This window comes from Haliotis asinina, chromosome 6 (assembly GCF_037392515.1).
Source record: "Haliotis asinina isolate JCU_RB_2024 chromosome 6, JCU_Hal_asi_v2, whole genome shotgun sequence".
Taxonomy (NCBI): Eukaryota; Metazoa; Mollusca; class Gastropoda; order Lepetellida; family Haliotidae; genus Haliotis; species Haliotis asinina.
In genome coordinates, this window is record NC_090285.1 from 26,954,196 (window position 1) to 26,966,572 (window position 12,377).

General features: G+C 40.3%; 1 pseudogene; it reads left to right on the forward strand.

The window, feature by feature from the left end:
* The first annotated feature begins 7,698 nt into the window (after positions 1-7,698).
* On the forward strand, positions 7,699-11,818 carry LOC137287781 (uncharacterized; annotated as a pseudogene).
* Positions 11,819-12,377: the final 559 nt, after the last annotated feature.

Consider the following 12,377-nt stretch of genomic DNA (forward strand, 5'->3'; position numbering starts at 1 on the left):
CAATGTTCAATACATCGAAAATCATATTGATTTTCAAATTGTGACAGAATGTCAGTGAACGAAAACTGAAACCGAGCTCCCGTGTCAACGGCAGGAATCTCCGGGTGTTAATGACACGCTTGTTATCTTTCAGTTGTCACAATACACTAACCCTCACAATAAATAATTGAATGAAAACAACAACCAGATAACACATACCTTGGAAAAATCTCCGGTAAGGTCGACACAGCATAAGCAACCAAAGATTCCCTCGGAAACAGCAGCGGCAGCTAAATGGCCGCCATCGTCAAAAGTCCGACACGAACGAAGCACCGCACAAACGGTATTTAAAGTATCAAGGAAAAAACACCAAACTGTACATTGTTGTGTAATTGTGTCTTACTTTGAAAATGACGACAACGATGTGTCCCGGGTTTATTTTTTTCACTGAAACATTCACAGAAAAGCAAGTGTGGCGCCGGTAGGTCGGTCTCGATTCGAAGCAACACGACCGCCGTTTCACGGTCCGAATTTTTCGTTTTCATTTAATAGTAAGCTACAGTTTTGTTTTCCTGACAAAAAATAGAAATCAGAACACTTGTAATAATTCACTGGGTCAGAATTAAACATATATACCCAAATAATGCACTTATTTGCCCTTTTGGGTTGGTCTCCCTAAGGCGATGTGAACATGAACTGTAAACCCCCCAAAGTTATGGAAGTGGTGCTGTTTTATGCAATAACCGGTTGCCTGAAAATGAGGGAGACCGGACTAATGCTGGTGTCACTCACACACACACACACACACACACACACACACACACACACACACACACACACACACACACACACACACACACACAGACACACACACACACACAGACACACACAGACACACACACAGACACAGACACACACACACACACAGACACACACACGCACGCACACACACACACACACACACACACACACACACACACACACACACATTTTTCGACATCGGCTGAGGGCAAACCTTGCGGACCAGCATTCAACAATTTGCCAAAACACATCTGCAAATACCGTGCGTGTGAACAGGTGCGCTTTGGTGTAAAGTTTTGTTAAGAACTCGACAATTTTTGCTGATTTTTATCATTTAAAAACTCCTGACAATAGGAACGTTTCTAATTTGTTTAACAATACATCCGTTCACGTGTAAACAATATCTTTACACAGTAAGGAATATTTAGTAAAATTTCATTATGCATAGACCGACAGAACAAGTTATCACGTACTTGCCCGACTTTAAATGAAAAACAGGAAGTTGTAAATAAAATAAAGTTTATAAACAAAAACATTTCATTTATTCAAATGTTAGTAAGCGTCATCCCTCATCAACTTGAGCACATGTACACGTGCAAATACTATTCACCCAAACATTCCACTGAACACGAACATTCACACGATAAAATCATTAACACATCAAATGCATGTTTCGGCACAGTACAAAGCACAAGTGCTAATACAAGTCAAATATTTGACAGTTCATGAACAGTTAAAGCACTAGTGTCCATTCATGGCGCAGGCGTGGATAATACAAGTCATACACTTGTGTGAAGAATTTGTGCATCAATGTGCATCTAATGCACTACCATAAGGTGCGATGAACTGTTAATCTACACAAAACGATCAGTTGCATTACACAGTCAAAGCAACAACTTCAAAGTCTCTCGGTTACATCACCATGATCACATGACATCACCATGATCACATGACATCACCATGATCACATGACATCACCATGGTGTCATCCCAAACAGCTAACGAAAGTTAGCAATTCTGTCGTCACATATGTACATACGTAGGCGTTGCTCGGACTAGACATATCCGCGACTTGCATCATTTTCCCCCCATCACCTACCAAGCCCTGATGTTCAACATCAACATCAACACTGGAACCAATAGACACTAGCAGTATCTACAAAATATGGCGTAACTGCAAATTGTGAATGTATGCAGCTGCAATATCAGCAGCATAATTACATTACCAAAATAAACCACCTGAATCTTTTCCAAATCCAACATAAAAATATTTCATTTGTCACCTGTTATCAGAAAAAAACACCGAAAGTGAAAATTACATTCAAAACACAAATGTTGAAACAATACAAAAACATACTCAGGGCTCACAACAGCTCATGCATCATCTTGAAATGAAATTATCATCTGCTTAACACTCATCTCTAAATCACTCTAAATCTAAAGTACGGAACAACTCATGTTTTCTCCATACATCACATACATCGACATCCTTCAGATGATGTGTTTAATTTGAGTGAACCACTCCTCGCTGTGTTTGAGCTAACCACTCCTGATGATTATAGCTATAGCTATAGAGCTATTTTTGTGACACACGTCTACGCCACAACAATATGAATGAACAACATACTACCACATTTGGATTGATGAAGGACAGATCTACAGTTTTGGTCCTTGCAGGGGGTGATTTAAGGGCGACGGACTATCAGGTCTCACATGACATCACGAAAAGACCTCTGGATATGATCATGATTGTGTCCATTCATGACGAAAAAAGCTTGTAACATCAGCGATACGGTTTATTTCAGCTGTTACATGCCGGAGGTGTCTGCATGTATGATAAAGTAAGATAAAGTTAAGAGACACAACACCTGGAAAAAGAGAAAAGTCACGTGGGTATCTTGGACGTCTTTGAATATATTACTTGCAAACTATTCAAAAACGTTTGTGCACTCGGAAAGTCTTATTCTCAAAGCCCATAAAGCTTTGCTGAATCGGCACAATAATTCTATTCCCATTTATACATATTTTTGTTTGACAGAAACACATGAGGACAATCGGATCGGAAAAGGAATATTACAACTATTATATTGTTACGTGAATATATTTCCTTAAATAGTTTCACAAAATGTTCTTAACAAAGGAAGTATATTATAGATACTTGCCAGTCGTTGTGCATAGAGTATCCCGTATACATCACAAATCGCCAAGCACGACAGAAGTCTTCGATTCGTAAGCATGTTCACACCAGCCATAAACATATACATTAATCAAAGACAGAGTAAGTAAACTGTGAAATGTGTTAAAAAGAAAACGAAAAAGGAAGCCCCTAGAATTGATTATGCTGTAAATGAATATATATCTTCTTTCGATTGCGGTATTCTTAGATTTTCTTTTTCGCTCATTCTTAAAGTGGTATCATCTAAGGTAAGTGGCTAACTGGTATCATCAAAATCCACAAAAAATCATGTGGTGGGAGGATCTGAAAGAGAATTTCAAAAAATGTTTCAATATTAGAGCTACTACCCCGAAAAATGTTAATTATTATCTCTATCTTGGTGGTACACTACAAAAGATTGGTAATTTTACTAAAACCAAATCTGTAATGGGGAAAAATGCAACAAGAACAACGTTCTACGAGTTAAACGAAGGTAGAAAACATTTCACAGACTGTCATTTGAAATGGTTTGATTGTATGGTGACGCCGATTCTTTTATGTGACTGTGAGGACTGAGACTTTGAATACATTTCTTGCTTTGAAAATGTTCCTCTGAAATATTTAGTAAGAGTGACGAAACATACACCTTACTTGACTGCAAATGACGAGTCTGGTAGATTCCCACTTGAAAATGTTATTCAAACCAGAATGGTCTGATGGGGGCTAAACCTTTATCAGTAAAGTCAAAATTGTGCTTTTATTAAATATACTGAGTCAAAAAAGAAACTTCACGAAATGTAATTTTTAAAAATAATGAATATTTTTTCTCTGATGATACATCTATGCATCCGAAATGGGATCCTTATGTTTTGCACGTGCAGTCGATCACGTGATCTTCGCATCGAAGTTTTCGTCCTTTGTGCGTGTTTGCATTGGCCTCAAAATTGACAAAAACACCTTTAAACCACAGTTCTAACGGTACTTTAAATGCCATGATTGTCAAATGTACAACGTGAACGTGCCATTGGCATGTTGAAAGCGGAAAGCTCAGTTACTGACGTCGCAAGAGCAATGGGATGCAGCCGTCGTACTGTGTATCACTTGCGAGGTCGTCTACAACAAACTGGTACCACATCTGATCGGCCAAGGTCGGGTCGTCCACGTGTGACGTCACGAGCAGAAGACAGTCAGATCGTCCTACCGTCACCTACGTGACAGATTTCTACCGGCTACACGAACCAGGGCTGAGATGTTTGGAGATCGACTGTCCTCACAGACCATTCGAAATCGGTTGCGGGCTGCCAATCTCCGTTCTGGACGTCCATATTGTGACTTGACATTCTGTATACCCAAGTCTTGGAACGGCGGTGTAGCCTAATGGAACTGATTGTGGCAATGTCACTGTATCGAGTACATCACACAGATCTCAGCAATGAAGTTATAACAATTTCACCATCTTACCATCTTGTTCTTTTATAGTGCCCTGAAGAAAGAATGGAAAGTTTCATTTTGACTCCGGGCCCTCAGGGGTGCTGGGTAACTCTAAGGGGTCGCCAACACCCCCGTCGTGGATCCGGGGGTATATTTGGTCCACCAACCCGTTTGCCGTGGGTTGCAGCCCTTTGTCGGTGGAGGACGGGAGTCTGGGGGTTAGGGCACTGGGAGCCTGTAACCGCGTTCCCTTTGCCCAACACCCCTTCAACTCTTACTCACCTAGACGGGAGGTTGAATGGCCCCGGTTCAACCAATCGGTTGGTCATGCTGCCAAGCCCTGTGCATATATTATAACTATATTTATCATTTCACAAATATGATTTGGAATTGATTTTGATTGATTTGATTGATTGGTCTTGACTTTATAGTTTAAAACATGTTCGATTGTGAAATATGTTGTTTTGAACTTTGCCTAGAGTCTAGATTCAGGTGCCTAGAGCCCAAAAGGCGATGGCTCATGGGCCAATCTGGTGGATTAATTATTCATAATACTTCTACTGGAGTATATCATCCGGGTATCCTTGGTGCTGCAAGTTGGAGACCCACTTGTTTTTAGCATTGTCCTTGTGATACTCCGTGGTGGGTGGGGAGCTCGGATGATGAACCATATGTTAATAACCATGGCTTATGAAATCCACCCACCCAATGTGCTCACTGTGGTGAGATGACACACACAACAAAAGATTGTGAGAGTGGTTTTAAAAAATGCACGAACTGCTCAACCGATAATAATGGCGATATTGATATGAAATATTAAAACACGCTGACACATGAAATAAGTTTTGAAAGAAATTGTGACACTAGACCAAAGCAAACAAAATGCTTTGTAAGCATCGGTTAATACAAAAGGTTCATGTATGACCAGAAATTACTGAAAACTTTGGGAATATGTTTCCTTGGACCTTTACCATAAACAACCTTGACCGGCCATCAAATGCTTGGTTTCATTCAAGAGATAGCTTCGTTAATCTTTTTTTTTCTTAGTTTGTGATGAGTTATCGCTCCTTTTTAATTGGTAGCAGACGATATTTTCAATGATCCTCAATGTGGATGATTTAGAGAAGAGGGAGTTGATTTTTGAGCATTATAACAAGGACATCAGATCGGGTAAAGTGATCGGATAAATTGACTGTCGGTGACAGGAGGCATTATTGGTATTATTGTTTCTAAAAACAAACGCAGGACTGTAGAATACTTAAGGTTGGATATGATTGATAGAGGATCTGTGGCCGTCTGTATGGAGACAATCAGAGCCGAGTTGCATGCAGTGAGTTGGCAGAAAAGTCGAGGAATTCCATCACCGATCACGAAACCTGAACAAAAGAAGCTATGGTTGAACTGGTGCTTACAACATAGAAATTTCAACTGGGACAATGTGATTTTCTCAGGTGAAGGTTCCGTGAGGTTGTTTCCCTAATACACTGAAATTCTGGACCAAACAAACTGAAAAAAAATCATTGTATCAGCGCCCAAAGTACAGTCCGAAATTTAACGTGTAGGGTGGCATATCTGTGTTAGGGGCAACATCCCCCAGTGTATTTCCAGGGAGTATGAACGGTGAGTAGTACACAGATATTATCGAGGGACATTTACTTCCACCTGCTCACGTGTTTTATGGAAATGTTTGGATTTTCCAACAGGACATCGAACCAAAACAACGTTCAAATCATTCGGACCTACATCCAATAGAAAATGTTTATGGACTTCTGAAGGAAAATGTCAATAAGAAAAATCTGACAAATATTGCTTGCATGAAAGAAGAGGTGGTCCGATATTGGGACAGCATAGACCACAACTTTCTAACTCCTTGGATCAGTAGTATGCAACGCCGCATGGAAGACCGCCTTGCCGCCCATGGTGACTTGACAAAATACTAACTGTTCACCTGTCTTTGAAACAGGAGTTATATTCTGCTAATATTCACACTTCAAACCATGAATAGTGAGTGAAACCAAATATTTAAAAAATGACAATCTTTAAATTCTCAATACATTTTTGTCATACTATAGCCTGATGGCGTACACAGAAATAGTACATATGGGTATTGAATTGAAAAGAATGAACACAATATTATTATTCCTAATACACGTGTATGTTTGGAGCTCTTCATGTAAGTTATTTAAATGATGATGTTTTATGTCATGAGTTCGTATTGGATGTGAATCTGAATATATCACTGACACGCCGTAACAGTAACTGCATAATGTATTGAAGTACAACTGCAATATATCGCAATATGAATATCAGGGTAATATCCAGCTCTCACCACCACTGTCGTGAAAGTCATGTTCAAACAGGTTGACGCATGTTGTTTGATCATGGCTACACGAGATCTAAATCGATTCCTGTTATCATATTACCAGCTATATATTGATGTAAACTTTAACAGCCTTTTTTATGAAGGACATTGGGAAATCATAACATCAGAGAAATTCTTGGTACTGCTGATAGTGAACGGGTAAAGTTGTGGGTATAGAATGTGGGACACACATGTTTGAATAAACCTAAAGAAACCACGCCTCTCAAATCTGTCAGAAACTTCTCCATATGTGACAGTTGCCTTTTATGGATAGTTACGTATTGTTGCCAAGTGTGGTACATTTTGCTATAATGGTCATATGTAGAAAGGGAAGTGATCAATTATACTCTCCAGTAATTCCTGAGCAAGGTTGGGGTGCTTGTAATTTATGCACCTTTTTAACTGTACAGCAAACTGTGTATCTGTTTGTCTGTTCGTATGATACATACAGCTAAAAGCAGTCTGGCCCAAACAGACTGCATGTTGTAAGTTACATGTAGTTTAACCAGACGCATTATGGTTATTTTCCGATTGCTGTAGTGATATCACCCACTCTTTCAGCTTGAGGCAATACATAATATCACATATCATATTAACAGGAGACAACTATGTTGTTTTAATAGCCTTCAACGTTTCGACTGTTTTAATAGCCTTCAACGTTCCTTGATTTATCACCCCAGGTTTCAAGATAGACCAGCTATTGTAAGTATAGTTTATCACAGACGTATTTGCCAATGTGTGTATGCACCAGTAGGCGTATGCATTGGGGTTTATAACAACATTACATAGATCTGGTGCCCGAAAGCGGCTGATGTAAACAAACTGAACACGTCCATTTATCTGGTAAATAGGGGAAATATTCGAGATTCAAATACACAGTCTCCATACGATTGATATCACTTTTTCAGTATCTAGAATACTGAATTGTATTTCCATATTTCTTTTTGTTGCAGGTGATATTCAAATAGTCATGAAAACCAACATTGTGGCATATAGGTCGCTTACAATGCACAAAGGATTAGGCTTGGTGATGGTGTTTGTGTTGATATATGTCTTCATGAACAGTTTGAAAGAAAGAAGGATGGCGGTGTTCAGAAGGGAAGGTGGTAGTCTTTCACGTCTGCTGACTCCAACCACAGATCCGATGAACAAACCTCAAACCCAGTAAAAGTCATTCACGAACCATGGCGAAAACAAGAGCGGTGCTGAATGCACAAATATGGATGAAGACAGTTCCAAGACTGAAGATGTAAAATATGAAAAATGGAGGTAATTTAAACAAGTAACGGCCGATGGTGGAATACATGTACATTCTGGACGGTACTCCAGAAGGTCCAATGATTGACGTCCTCGTAGCTACCTGACCAGTACATACACGTGTCTGGTCACTTTCATGACAGGGGAGGTGGTCCACACAGGTGGACTTTTCTCGTCAATGAAGATGCTCCTTAACGTAGAAGGGTATGTGCATAAGCTCTACATAAACCCCTTATCTCGTTTTAACTCATTTATTATGTTGATTCTTTGGGTAGCATTTCAGAAGTCAATGGATTTCGTGGGTGCGACGTTTCGAAGAAAAAGGCATAATTAACATGTTTATCAAGGCCTTAAATTGATAAACCCACTGAAGTAACAAAAGGAAAAGATGTGTAAGCCAGAGCTGGATGAGTCAAACTAGTAGGCTGATAGGGGTATGATATGACGTATTACATACGAGGGCGAAAGTTTATCCCCAATCATGTACATCGTCCTTACCCCCTATCTGTGTTATGCATACACATCCTATCATCAGTAACACCATTGGCTTCCATCATTGTTATCATAACTGTCGGCTTCCTATCAGTGCTTGTTTATACTGGCTTCCAGCTTTTGTTAATTCATTCCACTTGTTACTTTGTTATTGTTTTACCTGTACATATAAATATAGCTCCGTACCCTATTCTCAATCACCTGATGGAGGAGTAAGCATTAACTCCGAAACGTTGTGTTCTCATAATAAAGTTGATATCCATAAAATCTTCCTTCTCCTGGGGTTAATATATTTTATACAATGCCCTTGGGCAAAATATCATGGTGACGTGACGTCATGAACAATGCTATGATGTCACAATATTTCTATGACGTTGCTTTCAACATGCGATAGCCAATCTATGTTTGAAAGTAGATTTATAAAGTAGCTTTTCTTTAACTCAATTTGATCTCTTCTGTAATCATTAGAATAATATATTTGTGCCCATGTCATACTACTTATAGGACGCTCTAGGTGAAATATCAGTGTATCCCACGCTCTCACTAGGGAGATGCTACCATTTAGGGCGTAAATGAAGTGTTTTTCATGGGTACGAATATAAAATCTTCTACATATGTTGATATGGTAAAATATAATTTGCGAATCAGAACATCCACTACAACGCAAACCATACCGTTAAGCACATAATATTGAGAGTGAGTATGTTTAAGAACGAGAGATCTTATATGTTGTGGGGAGACATCATAATGAGTTGTAGAGGTATTTCACAAGAAAAAGAAAGACAGAGCTCATATTTTTGGATAATAATATATTTGTGTGAGAATACTCGTCTACTCTGGGACGGAGGTATGGTCCAGAAGTCATCGATGCTGTCCTGATCGGGTGTGTGTGTGTGTGTGTGTGGGGGGGGGGGGGGGGGGGGGGGACAAATTCAGTGGCGTGTCTGATAACCAGTCATACTTCCTTCATCGCTTGGTCCAGACCTGTATTTTTTGGTCACCGTGTTATAGTTTTGGTGTTGTTAATATTCAATATTATCCATTATGAAATTATTATTTAGGTAACATTCTTTTGAATACATTTAGTACAAGAGAATAGCCGCTTTTATATACTGAACATCATTGAAAACGCACCACCTGTAAATTTTGAAATAAGGCAATAGAATCTTTTGGAAATGGAAAATTAATGGTGGGAATTTTGATAAAAACACACTAGATCGTAAATAACGCTCTACAGTAAAAAACAGATCGTTCGAACACATCATCGAACACATCACATGAAAACAACAAAATTCATGCACATCACACACGAAGGGCACAAATTGCATGCAGAAAGCATGCTGTTCAGGGGTATAAATGACCTTCGGCACAAAACCGTTCTCATTTTCGCAGTACTTTCGTAAGTAAAGTTTTTTCGCCATGCCAAGATTGTCACCAGAGGAACGAGAACAGGCCTTGGGTATGTTGCAGGTCGGCGCTTCAAGCAGAAACATTGCACGACGATTTGGGTGTCATCATTCGACCATTCTGAGGCTTGCTAACAGATACCAACAAACAGGAACCAGCAGGGACCGGCAACGCCCAGGTCAGGCACGTGTTACCACCCCTCGTCAAGATCGAGACATTGTACGGCGCCATATTCGGGATCGAACCTTGCCCGCTGCCAGAACCGCCAACGCTGTCCAGGGTCGACGTGGTTTGATCAGCGCTTCCACCGTCCGACGCCGTCTCCGTGCGGCAGGGTTACGTTGTCGACGCCCTTACGTTGGACCCATCCTGACTGACAGGCATCGCCGTGAACGCCGACAATGGGCTGAACAGCATCGTGTGTGGTTGTTACGACGTTGGCATGGTGTGGTGTTCTCCGACGAGTCGCGTTTTCAGTTGCGAAATGCTGACGGGCGTCTACGGGTATGGCGTCGACGGGGTGAACGTTATCATCAGGATTGTGTTGTGCAAACCGATCGGTGGGGTAGAGGCAGCATTATGGTGTGGGGAGGGATAAGTTATCACCACAGAACCGCTCTGATTGTTTGTCGTGGCAGAGTGAATGCCGTTTACTATCGTGACAACATTCTTCAGAACAACGTCGTTCCCTTCTTTCACCAGCATCAAGATCTGCACACATTTCAACATGACAATGCACGAGCCCACACTGCACGTGTTTCGATACAGTATCTGGCTAACAACAACATTCCTCTACTTCATTGGCCTGCATTGTCACCAGATTTGTCACCCATCGAACACTTGTGGGATTACATCGGCCAACGCCTCGCACGTCGTCCGCAGATCAACAACCTTGGGGAACTCGACAATGCCTTGCAGCAAGAGTGGACTGCAGTGCCTCAGGACTTTATTCAGAGACTTATCCGTTCAATGAGGAGACGTTGCACAGCTTGTGTTGCTGCTAACGGGGGTCATACACGCTACTGACTTTCCATTTTGACCCCATCTTTATTTCATTGTCAGCTGCATTAAATCTTCACTGTTTTGCTTGATTGTTTTTTGCTTCTTTTCTTTATCAAACATTGGTCTACACAAATATGTAAAATTTACATAGATTGCTCACTTCTGCTCTTAGAAATCCACAATTGTAGGGGTGGTGCGTTTTCAATGATGTTCAGTATATAAAGAAACATGGCAATCTAGTGTGTTTAGTATTATTTCGTATTCAGTAGTGGGGATTGCGGGTTGGGAGTTTGTGTATTTTGTTTTGGAATATAGCTTTGGCCCAGTGGATTCGCAGTGTCCCCATCAGAACATAGAAAATACACATTTATTGCACTTGTTCTAGATAGTTCACTTTGAAAGACATTTGATGGCAAAGTTGCATAACATTGTCGGTGCCAGACGCGTATGATCTTGAGTTTCAGTTATTATTTCGCAGGTTTTGAGCATGTAAGCTCCCGTGTTTCATAGGCTTATGCCTATGCGTAAATCCCCACGCAGCGCTGAAATTACACTCACTCACATGTAATAAGATTGTTAGAATTTCAAGCACAAAATTACACTATACACTACACACTCACATATAATCAGATTGTTATACTGTAAAGCACCAAACTGCGATCGGCACTCACATGTAATCAGATTGTTACATTTCCAAGCACCGAATTACACTCCGCACTCCAAGGTAATCAGATTGTTATATTTTCGAGCACAAAATTACATCCTGCACTCACATGTAATCAGATTGCTTCGTTTTCAGGCACCAGCCTAGTTTTGCGAAGTGTCCTCTCTCGAATCAGCATCCCCCACTAAGATTTGTTGCCCTCCATGTTCATGACCTGCCTTTGTTTCCTCACAGCCTGGAGGTCAGGCACCCTATGGCCGGTCAGTAATCGTTCACTGTGAACTCAGTAGTCGTTTTCGTATGAACGATATTACTGAAGAAACCAAACTATCTCGTATCTGTCAATGGGTTGCTCTGCTAAATTGTATGAATCAACTAAATAAAGCTATCCCTATTGTTATTTAGTAGATTTGATCGTTATGGATATAAACGTTGGACCTTCTTTAATCACAAACCGACATGGTTAACGGAGGTTACGTTTTCTCAGCGACAGCAACGATCGAAGTTATTTCATTACCTGTGGTTCCCTGAGGTTGTTCTATAGGACCTCCACACAGAGTACCACAGTGATCACATTCCATTGCCAGTGCGGGAACCAATATATTAAAAGGAGAATAAACTTGATTTCACAACAACGCCAACAAAGTTAAACTAGTCAGTCAATAAAAGCACCAAAATATGTACTTCACTGAGGAATTGTCGATGCTGATGATGTTGATAATCTTCAAATGTGTCTATACCCAATTATATGAAGCTACTGTGATAAAAAAAAATCACTAAGGCCATTACAGTACTACAATCTCCCATATGTGTGCTAGTAAGTAAAA